Source organism: Microtus pennsylvanicus, chromosome 2 (genome assembly GCF_037038515.1).
Source record: "Microtus pennsylvanicus isolate mMicPen1 chromosome 2, mMicPen1.hap1, whole genome shotgun sequence".
In the NCBI taxonomy this organism is placed as follows: domain Eukaryota; kingdom Metazoa; phylum Chordata; class Mammalia; order Rodentia; family Cricetidae; genus Microtus; species Microtus pennsylvanicus.
Window position 1 is genome coordinate 42,342,368 of NC_134580.1, and position 11,145 is coordinate 42,353,512.

At 49.7% G+C, this 11,145-nt stretch overlaps 1 pseudogene; it reads right to left on the reverse strand.

The window, feature by feature from the left end:
• Positions 1 to 2,430: 2,430 nt before the first annotated feature.
• On the reverse strand, positions 2,431 to 9,925 carry LOC142844802 (gasdermin-A-like; annotated as a pseudogene).
• Between the last annotated feature and the right edge of the window lie 1,220 nt (positions 9,926 to 11,145).

Here is an 11,145-nt window from a genome sequence, read left to right on the forward strand (position 1 = left end):
GCCTCAATAAACCAGCTGGTTAATGCCTCGGCCATTTGCAGGCAAGGGGTGCTCAGTGTTAGTATTTTGACCATCATAGCTTTACAGTATACTCCTGGTATGCTGTGTAGTAATGTAGGTTTTCCATTCTAGAGAACACAACTGGTTCTCAGTGCTTAGTGAAGGTGCTAGACCTATATAATTTGAATAAACCGATGATAGATCTTGTAATGGCTAGATGGAAGTATTCTGCATGATAGCGGTTTTCTGAATAGCAGGTCATTGGCCTGAGACTGAAACTATTTTTAAAGATTTTTAATTATGTGTCTTTGTGCATATGTATACACAAGTGTGGGTGCCTGAGGAAGCCTAAAGATGGCATTGGGTCCCCTAGAACTGGAGTTATATGTAGTTATGAACTAACTGCTCAGCATAGGTCCTCTGTAAGAGCAGTATGTGCTCGTCACCGGTCAGCTCTTCCAAATCTCTAAAAAACAATTTTTAAAAATTTAACATTTTGCAGTTCTTGGGGTGTGGAGTTCAGGATCATTCACAGGCCAAGTAAGTACCACTGAGCTACTTGCCCAGTCCCTGCAAATGCTTTTAAATGGCAAGCCCTGGTGAGTTCAGGGAGAGTATTGACAGACCATCTCTAGTAAATAGGTAGCCACAGCCTGTGTACTAGGATGACGATGATAATGAGTTTTCTCCATGTATAGGCAGGGCATTCTAGGTTGAACTGAGGAAGTCTCAAGATAGCACATATTGGCATGTATTGTCCGTATCTTTTCTGGTTGTCTATTTACACAAAGTGTCAGTATCCTGAAACTGTTTTCTAAGAAGTGCTAAAGATTTACCCATTGTGTAGGAGAAATAGTATAGCTTTTTGTAAGTCAAGTGGGCCTGGGCCACCTGTAGCTGCCTGTGTGTCCTTAGAGCCACTTTAAGTCGCTGAAGCTGTCATATCCTTGGCCGTAAGTAGCACGGTGTTCATGAGTATCTCATGAGTTGATACTACAGTAGTTAGTATTTCTGTTACACAGCCTCCTGAGGTGCACACCTTACCAAGGTGCAAGTCTTCACACCTGAAAGTCAAGTTACTGTAACTTGTGAAGAAGTGGTGTTGTATCTGAATGTTTTGCCTGCCTGGAAATGTACCATGTGTATGCAGTACTCCCAGATGAGGATCAGATCCCATGAAACTGCAGTTACAGATGATTGAGAGCCACCGTGTGGGTGCTGGGAATTGGACCCTGGTTCTCTGCAAGAGCTGCCAGTGCTCTTAATCACAGAGCTATCTGCATGGTCCAGTTGAAGATTCTGAAACCTTTAAATAAAGTGCCCTGATCTGAGATAACCCCACTCTCTAGTCCCTTCTAGAGAAGCAGAGCTGTTTGATCAGTTTTCTTGACAGGTGCCGGCCCAGGGGTTATTCATCTCCCAGAATGCTGTGTCTTCCTGTTACCAGCTTCTGGAAAACTGTTGTTCAGCACAGTTAAGAAAATGTGTGAGTCTTGCTCAATGCCTACTTCCTCTAGTCCCTAAGAACTGGTCTGCACTGCAGTCTTCCCAGAGCTTTGACATCAGTTCATTAGGGTCTATGTTACTATATTATGGAAGATGCAAAGAGCTGTGGGAAAGCTCAAGACGATTGAGAGGGCAGTTTGCAACTTAGAGTTAATAGGGATGGGGCTCATTAAAGAAGGTGTTTTGTGAGCCAAAACAGGAAGAAGAGAACCTCAGCGGTGAAGGAACCCGGGGAAGGCAGCCAACAGCAGAGAACAGAGGAGCAGCGGCTCTAAAGCAGAGGGGAGAGAGGGAGTTGCAGCCAAATGAATGGAACAGAACAGAAAGTATCATATCCTTAGACCCAAATTCTGAAATCATACCCTCATGATATCCGTTCTGGTTCCACTTGGTAGCCCATATAATGAAATGTCTCTCTGTACTTAGCTCCTTCACAGTCAAAAATTTTAAAGAAAACACAATGTACATAATCCAGACTCTGAATTTTCCATTTTACGTGGCTTATTTTTCTTTATTTCTTTTAATCTCTTAACTAACTGTCTTCCCTGTGTGGCCTTGTTCACTGTGCACCATACAGTAGCAGCACTCTTGTAAGCATGTCACATATAATTTTGAAAGTTCTCACTGCCATCTTATGCTTGAGGAATTATCACAAATCTCCTTTTACAATGACTGATTTCACCTGAGCACAGAGGGGACTGCTGTCTAAGCTACACAGCTGGGAGTGGTGGCAAAGCAGGGTACAGAGTCACACTCTTCTGCAGCTAGCCCAAATGGCCCTGGCCTTCCTTGTTCTGAATGGGTGTTTCTGATGCCTGAAACCAGTCCTGGGTGGAGCCTGGCCTGGTGGAAGCTTGCCATCAGCTGTGACCACAGGAGGGTCAGTGACATCATGGGCTGGCAGGAGTCAGGTTGGATGTGTCCCTAGGGACATACCAGTGTTCCCTCTGGAGGCACTGTCGTAGAAAGCCCAGGGCTTAGGTCAGCTGTAGCCTGTGAGGCACCCATAGAGAGCAGAAAGCTGAAGCATCACTGTGGGGTCCCAGGTGAGCTGGCAGCTGGGCTGCTCCAGCTGCAGCTCGCAGCTCTGCACCAGGCTTATAATGAGGACCACATCCTCACTCTTCAGAGCACAGAGGACTCCTGCTGGGAGAGAACAGGTTGTTTCCTCCATCTGATTCCACTTGTGTTCCAAGATGCTCGCCACCTGCAATAAACTACTCAGAAGGAACTCAGGGACCACCTAGACTTTGGGTGATTGCACCCACCCCCCGAGCAGCAACCAGGTGCCTCTGCTCACTGTCCGCAACCAAGCTGTGGCCTTGGGGTTTGCGCAGTTATGCATTTGGTCCCGGTGATCACACAGCCCTATTTCTACTCCTGTGCACACTCCCATTGACTGCTGCTGCATATAGGAAAGCATCCGTAGCATGCCCCAGAATTGCTCTTCTGCCAGGCTGCCCGTCCACTTCTCTAGCTTATGAACTTCAAGAGTTGTCTCCACCAGAAATTGCCTATATGAGCTCATCCTAATGACATCCAATATCAACAGGAGGAAGTAGTTGGGTGGGATATCCTCTTTCCCCTCACATTTTTGGGCTTGACAGAGAACATAAATGATATGGATGTATAGAGCATTTCAGGATGCAGGAGAAACTGGGATCCCCAGCAAGAGGCTGTCTAGAGTTGGAGGCTGCAAAGCCAGACCCAGAGCCTGCTCCTGAGTAGGGACTGCACAAATGAACTGCAGACAGGCTCTCGAGGAATGAAGGTCAGATCTTCCTTTAGAACATCTCCATCTGCTTCCCACATCTCTCCCTGCACCTCTGGGAATCCCATCACCACCTTCTTTGAGGCTCTCACCAGTTCCAGTTCCTCAGCTAGGATTCGTCTCTCTATGGACTGGGCCAACAGGCAATGCTGGGGTTCACTCAGTGCTGCAAGAAATAGAGAGGTCACTAGGTAGAAGAGGTCCCAGGTGCTCTGCATTGTGTGGACTCTGATGGAGGAAGAGCTGCACCTTGGGGGTTCTTAGGTGAGCAGAAGCTCTGCTAATTCTGGCACCACTGGAGCCATCTTTGCCAAGAATCTAAAAGGTAAAAACTGTCACCCCGGAACAGTCTATCAAGGACTGGCAATGGACGTTTGACACAAAGGGTTTTCACTGTTCAGGCTGTTCCACTGATTGACCTTGAGCAACAGTGGTGAACTAGGGTCTGGCAAGACTTGGCCAAGGCTACTCCTATTATTAGTGCAGACCTAGGGCCAGAAACTCAGGTCAGAAAGCCCATACCCGAGCTGCCTAAGCTTTGGCATGAGGTCCTCACTCTTGTTCATCCTTTAGGATATCCTGTTGATCTCTGAGCCCCTTACCTGCTAGGGCTCCCAGAATGTAGAGGATAGCCCTGCCTCTTGAGCACAACAAGTTGCCTACGGGATCTTGGAGGATGCTTAAGACAAAGCCCCCAGGGCCTTCCAGCTGTGTCAGCAAGCCAGTGTCCAGAGTCTCTTCCAACTGCAGGGCAAGGGTATGAAGAAGAGGCCCCTGTTCGTGCATTCAGTGTCCCTGCCCATTCAAGAAGTCATTCCTGCCTCTGGGTATAAGAACTTGGTTTGGATTTGAGCTTGGCTGAACCAGGTTCCTCCTAACTGGGTGGCCCAATGGGAGTCTAGGCTTCAGTGTCTGGTGTAGTAGCTGGCACTAAGGCATGCCAGTCTATACACGGCCTGCCTCATATTCCCAGCAGTGTGCATGAGAGCCCCAAGGAATCCCTGTCAGTCACCACGTTCTGTTCCTGCCCCTTCTGCCTGTTCTCTGTCTATCTCCCTGGATCTGGGGCCTTTGTCAAGCCTGTCCCTTGGGTCCATCAGCCCATCACCGTGTCTTCCAGCTCCTGGAGTGCCTGGCAGTCTTGTAGCAGCTCCTGGAGGGCACCCAGCAATGTGTCCCGTAGCTCTGAGGACAGTCTGGCCAGGTCCTGCAACTGGCCATCCGCTTGGTCCTGCAAGCTCTGGAAGTTGGACTCCTCCTCTGAGTCCGGGCTGATGGCTATGCCTGTAAAAATCAGGTGGTCAGTCACTTAGTCTTGTGCACAGTTGCCTGTTCAGGGGTCCTTTTGCTCCCAGCGTCCCCAGGAGATCCAATGTCCCAGGAATAGCCCTGTGCGGCTCCTTCACACAAAGCTACATATGTGTCATGTGTATTCAGCTTGTTCTCTTCTCTGTACCTTCACTAGACATTTGCAGGGAATTTCCTCCCCACACCAGGCACTCACAGGTCTTAGCCCACCTTCCTATCACCTTACCACCTTCCTATTATTTCTTCCCCCTTCACAATGCTTTCAGAACAAAATCTGACCTAGCTTTCTCTTCCAGGGCTTCTAGGCCTCTCTGATTGTGGGAAGTCAACCTGGGTGACTCGGGTCCTCTGTATGCTGGGAATATGTTTTATTTCTAGTGGTTAATGAAGAAACTGCTTTGGCTTATGGCAGTGCAGAATGTAGCAAGGGAGGAAATGCAAGCAGAGATAGAAAAGGAAAGAAGGTGGAGTCAGCAAGATGCCATGTAGCTGCCGAAGGAGAAAGGTGCCAGAACCTTACCAGTAAGCCCCAGCCTCGTTGTGATACACAGATGAATAGAAATGGGTTCATTTAAGAGCTAGAAATATACTTGAGTCATCGACCAAACAGTGTTGTAATTAATATAGTTTCTATGTGATGATTCGGGTCTGGGTGTCAGGGAAATGAAAGTGCAGTCTGTTTACACCCAGCCTCTGAGGTTCTGGCTCTGACCCTCTAGGCTGGAGAGAAAAGTGTCATCCTCCATGTGCAGGAGAAGGAACCAGGGTTGAGACAGTTAGGAGTCTCCAACGGGGCAATTCTGCCACTCATTCCTCTTGGCAGTTCTGGTTCACTTTACCTTATCAGGTAGAGTCACCCACAGAGACCTAGGGTCACCACATAGCACTGGTAAGGGGCCACAGAACCATGCCAGGGGAATCACTCACCTCTCCTGGTGTCCCTGCAGAGCTTTCTTTCAGGGAAGTAAAGGACAGCTGCATATGGCAGAGGAGGGAAAATACAAACAAACCCAAAGAAACAGGATATGGTCAGGAAGGGTGCATTTCCCGTGCTGGACAGCAGAGGTGGGACTCTGCAGGGTTTACCACATGGCATTCTAAAGCAACCCAAGTTCCACTAGAGATTACAGGGGCATGGCCAGGGCCACAAGTGACAATGCTTGGCTCCCAAACTCATGCTTTTCCCTTCCATGGGGACAAAGGAGCCGTCTCCATTTGCCTTCTTCTCCCACTGCAAGGCCAAGCCTAGAGATCCAGGGCCTGGATTGAGTGCCCAGAGCTGGTGCCATCTAGGCAGTTTCTAGATGTGTCTCTTGTTTAGGACAAGGATGGAGCCAGCAAGACCCACTGTGTCTCAGTTTCTAACTACAGACATGCAGTGAGGCTTGGTTCCAATTAGGTAACCAAGGCTCTTCCCTGGTAGAATTCAACCCCATCCCAAGGCAAGCAGGGCCAGACTGGGTTTAAGCCTCCTTAACATCTGACCTGAGCAGGCTTCTACAAAAATCAAGCCTTTTTAGATGGTCTGACAAGGACACTGCTCAGGCAATGGGGAGCCCTGGGACTTCCTTCCCTCCTTTTGCTCCTCACTGCTCCCTAATATTTGACTGCTGGCAGGGGGTCAGTGGGGTAAAGAGCGGGATGAATAGGCTTACCCCAGCTGTCTTCCTCCAACACCAGCTGCAGAACCCTGTAAGCCAGTATACTGCCCTGTGGGATGCTCACCACTTTCTCTATGTCCATGTGGCTCTGAACCTGGACCTGCGAGAGAGGCAGGGAGAAGAAGACACCAACTCTTGGGCCTCCAGAAGATTCAGGAATGGATATTGGAGGCAGATGGGAAGACTATCAGAGTCTTGATGCTAAGATTCCTGGAGGGTGGGCAATGGGTGGCCCGACAGACCTCTAGTGGAGGCAAGAACACAAACTATGCTTGCATAAAAGATATTTCCAGAAAATAACCCAAGACATTCTGGACATAAACAGTGCACCTGGCTTGGTAAAGTTTTAAGAAGCCACACAACAAAGACGCCAGTGTGTTTTGTCTCCTTAAACATGTTACAGTGTCTTTGGGACACTCACTTGGGATATGCTGAGGTACAGGCACTGGGGCATAGCTAGTCTGTCTAGACTCCACATGGCCACCAAGTCCCTTTCTCCCATTTTCCACATGAAAACCAAGGCTTAGAGAGGTAAAGGCATGAGGGGAAGGCATTGGCCCAGAAAACTGGACTTCCGTGATGTCCCATTGGCACAGCCATATCTGCCTATTCCCACAGGAAAAGAGCTACTTACAAGCCATAGTAATAAAACTCATTCATCTTCAACAGGCAACATGGTTATCCTGGATATAGGCTACCACCTTGCAGCAAGATGTGGCCACAGAGCCAAGAGAGGTTTTCCTTAAAAGTGGCCCCTACCTGTCAGCATTTGCATTTGTGGACATGCTGAGGGGGTCAGCTACCTTTGCCAACAGTTATTATGTAGGAGACAGCCCCAGAGACCTAGAATGCTTGTGTGAAGCCAGCCTTTCTGTGTGACGGTAAGAGTGGCTGAAATAAATGACCTAAGAATAGAAGTTTGTAACCAGGTGTGTAACTCCTCTACTGTGAAGGACACATACAGGGATCATCTGGAAAAACTCAAACTAAACCAGAGACTGTGCTGTTTCAACCACATGATAACTTGAGGAGAAGCCCATGCTGATGCTGCATCTGTAACAGCAGGTACCTGGAAAGGAGAGATCACCTGGGTCCAGATTGAGCAGTGTGCTAAGACCCGGATTCAAAACAGAAGGAAAGAGGAGATAGTGAGGGAAGGGCAGAAGAAACCTCAGCAAAACAGAGCTGAGACCATGTCAACCTCCAAGGACTGCATTCCCCTTCAGGGGCAAGAAGGCTTCCAGGCCTTCCTGAGGCCAATGATATTCAGTATTCTATGAATAGCCCACTATGTCCCTATTCCAGTACATTGCACACCTGAACGTTGCCCAGCTGTAGGAGGGACAGCTGCCAAGCTCCTAGCGTTTGGCCCTGGCTCTGAAGTACTGCCTCTTGCAGGGTCTCCACAGCCTCCGTCACCACGTACAGGCTCTCCCTCTCCTTCCGGCTCTGTAGTTCCTGGAGGAAGGAGGGCCTAGGTGACCACAGTTTCCTGGAAAGTGTTGGAAGCGGAGAAGATCAGAGATATGAAGGGTATCTATCTGTCCAGCTGGGCAGTCCAAGGCCTTTCCAGGCTTGGGGCTGTTTGCACTGATCTCAGCAGCTTGTGGAAATAATGTGCGGGCCTTGTGGGGGGTGGGGGGTGGCGGACGGCTTGTGAGCCGTGGTGAGCATGGGTGGCCCGAAAGGGGGAAACTGAGAGAAGCTTGGAACAGTCTTCTTCGAGGTTACAGATAACCACACAGACCAAAATGAGGTTTAATATTAAAATAGATGAAAAAGACCCAGATTACTTAACCTGGGAAACCTGGCAGCAACGGTATAGCCACCAGCCTCACGCAGGTGTTTCCAGTTTCCCATAATCCCTATTGCCTTACACGCTTATAATTCTGTTTTCTTTCCTGGCCCCAAATGTATGTGGTCTGAAACTTCTGAGCCTCCTCCTGGGACCAGGGCTCAGTCCTGCGGTGGGCTCCTGCACCCTAGCCTACTGTCCCATATGGCTAGTCAGGCCGCAGGCTGGCAGTGCCCTGGGCTTCCTCACACCTGTGCCGTTGACCCCGGCTGCCATCTGCCAAGGAACCTTCCCTGGCTCTTACCTCTTCTCAAGCAGCATTTCCCAGGTACAAGGGGAAACTCAGAGTGTCCGCACCGCCAAGGCAGAGATGCAGGTGGAACTGCTGATTCCCGTCACCTGGCCCTGCAGCCCAGCGCTCAGGCTCACGGCCCCTGTTAGCCCTCCGGCCGCCTTCTCCCAGATGTTGATGGGGCTGCTGTGATCCACCTCTGGAGAGAAAGAAGCCCAAGCTACAGGTGCCTGGCCAGGGAAGGAGACAGGTTGCAGGGTGGCCCAGGGTGCAGTGACCTCAGTCGGGTCTCAAAATTGCTGCTAGCGCTTCTGCATTGCATGTGCCAGGCAGAAGCCACCGAGCTCTTGGAGCCTCGGTTTCCCTACTGTCTGCTGAGAAGGAAGAGCAGCATGGGTTCTTCCGAGGGGGATTTAAGGATTATCGGTGGATTTGCTAGTGTGGCCTTTGGCATAGGAAGCCTGGACTCTATGGTAGCCTTTATAGCAGACTGGGTGTCTGTTGGGGCTGGAGAGATGGCTCGGCAGTGAGAATGCTTGACTCCAGAGGACCTGATTCGGTTCCCAGCACCCATGTTGGCCTGCTCACAGTCGTTTGTTGCTCCAGGGGGATCTACACCCTCTTTTGGCCTCTAAAGGCACCTGCACTCGTGTGATACAAACACACACACACACCAGATAAATTAAATTTTAAATAAAATGAAATAATTGTTCTAAAACGAGTGTGTGTGTGTGTGTGTGGTGTGCACACATGCATGGCATGGAAGTAGATAAGAAATAAAGGCAGAAGGGGAGCGTGGGAGTAAGGGGACCTCTGTGACATGGAAGAGAACCAGTGAGAGGAGGGGAATAAGGTTCACAAACACAGACAAATTAACATACGTGTGTGAAATGGCATGATGGATGCTCGGGGCACAAGCCTGACAACCTGGGTTTGATCCTGGGACCCACGTGGTGGTAGGAGAGAACGGACCCCTGCAAGTTGCCCTCTGACCTACCTGCACACGGGTGCTGTGGACACATATGCCCACCACACGACACCTCCCACAGAGTAAATAAATGTAAAAAAAAATCTGTTAAACAGAAAATGCCATAACCAAACCCATTGTTTTATACACTAACTTAAAAAATGAATAAAGACAAACAATGATTGTTCGCTATGACTCATTTCCCAGGGAGGAACGCAGGAGGAAACGAGCCTTTCTCTGATACATACAGCCACAGTGACATGGCTATGGGGGCTACGCTTCTGCCAGCCTCGCCCAGGTGTCTTTGGGCACCAGGGTAGAGACTTGTTTATTTTTCTCCGCACATTCATCGGCCTCCCTTGGGACTCCCGTTCTGCTCTGCAGCAGCCTGCTCACGGAATATACCTGGGTCGGGGCAGCCAGGCTTCAGAATGTCCAGGAGGGAGAAGTCTGTGGGGATGAGGGGCGTATCCCACGGCCAGAGGGAACGCTTGTGCTTCTTCCTCACCAGACAGAAGGGGCGCAGGCGAGGTGATCTGCTCAGGCTGTCCACAGGCACCAGCTCGCCCTTCCTGCCCAGCTCTCTCACCAGGTTCTTCGTAGTCCTCAAGAACAAGGATGACATTGCTCCTTGAGAAGCAAGGGATGTTATCATCCAGGCCTGACTACGGGAGGGCTCATTGCCAGCTGCCAACGGGAAACAGAGGAGCCAAGCCTGGGATCCTAGGCTGGCTGCCTGAGTCACACCTCGTCCAGAGCTGGCTTTCCAACTCTGGTCTTAGAGTAGATGCCACAGCTGACTACAAACACCCGTCAGGTTACCCCGGTGGACACCATTGGAGTCTGAGAAGTTCAGGGCCATAAACTCACTTTTCTGGGTTACAGGACTTTTTTTTTTTTTGAAATGCTACCGAATATGAGGTGGTTCAGTCACGTTTAGAAAATGTCTCCTCCAACGCATCTCTGTGAGGACCGAGTTAACCGTAAAGACCTTCAGCAGCTAGCATAGGTCCACAGACTTTCCCAGAGGCAGTGGGGACCCAGGTGTGGGCAACAGAGGGAGGGGTTGGCTTGAGAAGGGAGCACGAATCCTACTTGCCTTCACTGTGCTTGTACGGCTTCCAGTGCGGAAGGATCCAGGGTGAGGGTCGCTTTCCTCTCTGAGCTCCAGCGGCGGATGATCATCTTTCTCTGCACTTGGTGTTGAAGTCAGCCCCTTCCTGCAGTGGGCTCCGGGATCCACCGGTTTGTAGCATTTGTGCTGGGTGTCGATTTTGGGATGAGCACTGGGCTGCAGGTGGGGAAGAGAAAATGAACTAGGGCAGCTGGGAGCTAGCGAAGAGAGCATTGCATACAGCCCTGGTGACCGCAGGAGGTGCCAGGTCCACGTCCTCTTTGGGGCAGTGCTTAGGCTCCCACAGTTATGTTAGGGATTCTGAAAAGTGTTTGAATTTGTTTTAAAATAGGAGGAAGGTATATTTTAAGCGTAAGTATGTCTCAATTAAAAAAAAAGAACAACCAAATTTACGTGTTTTGTTTTCAAGACAGGGTTTCTCTGTCTTGCCTGGAATTCACTTTGTAGTGCAGGCTAGCCTTGAATCTTGAAATCAGACTGCGTCTGCCTCCCTGAAAGCTGGGGTTAAAGGTGTGCGTCACCTCTTTCTGGCAAGATATTAGTATTTCTTTCCCACAAAGTATTAAATGATAATATTTAATATTTCTGTGGCAGCAGGGTCTCAGAAAGACGAAAATGGCTGGGTCCTCCAGCGTCACGCTCCTGGGACCCAGAAGAAAGAGAAAGTGGAATCTGCACCCCTAGTGCAGGACAATGGCGACACTGCAAGG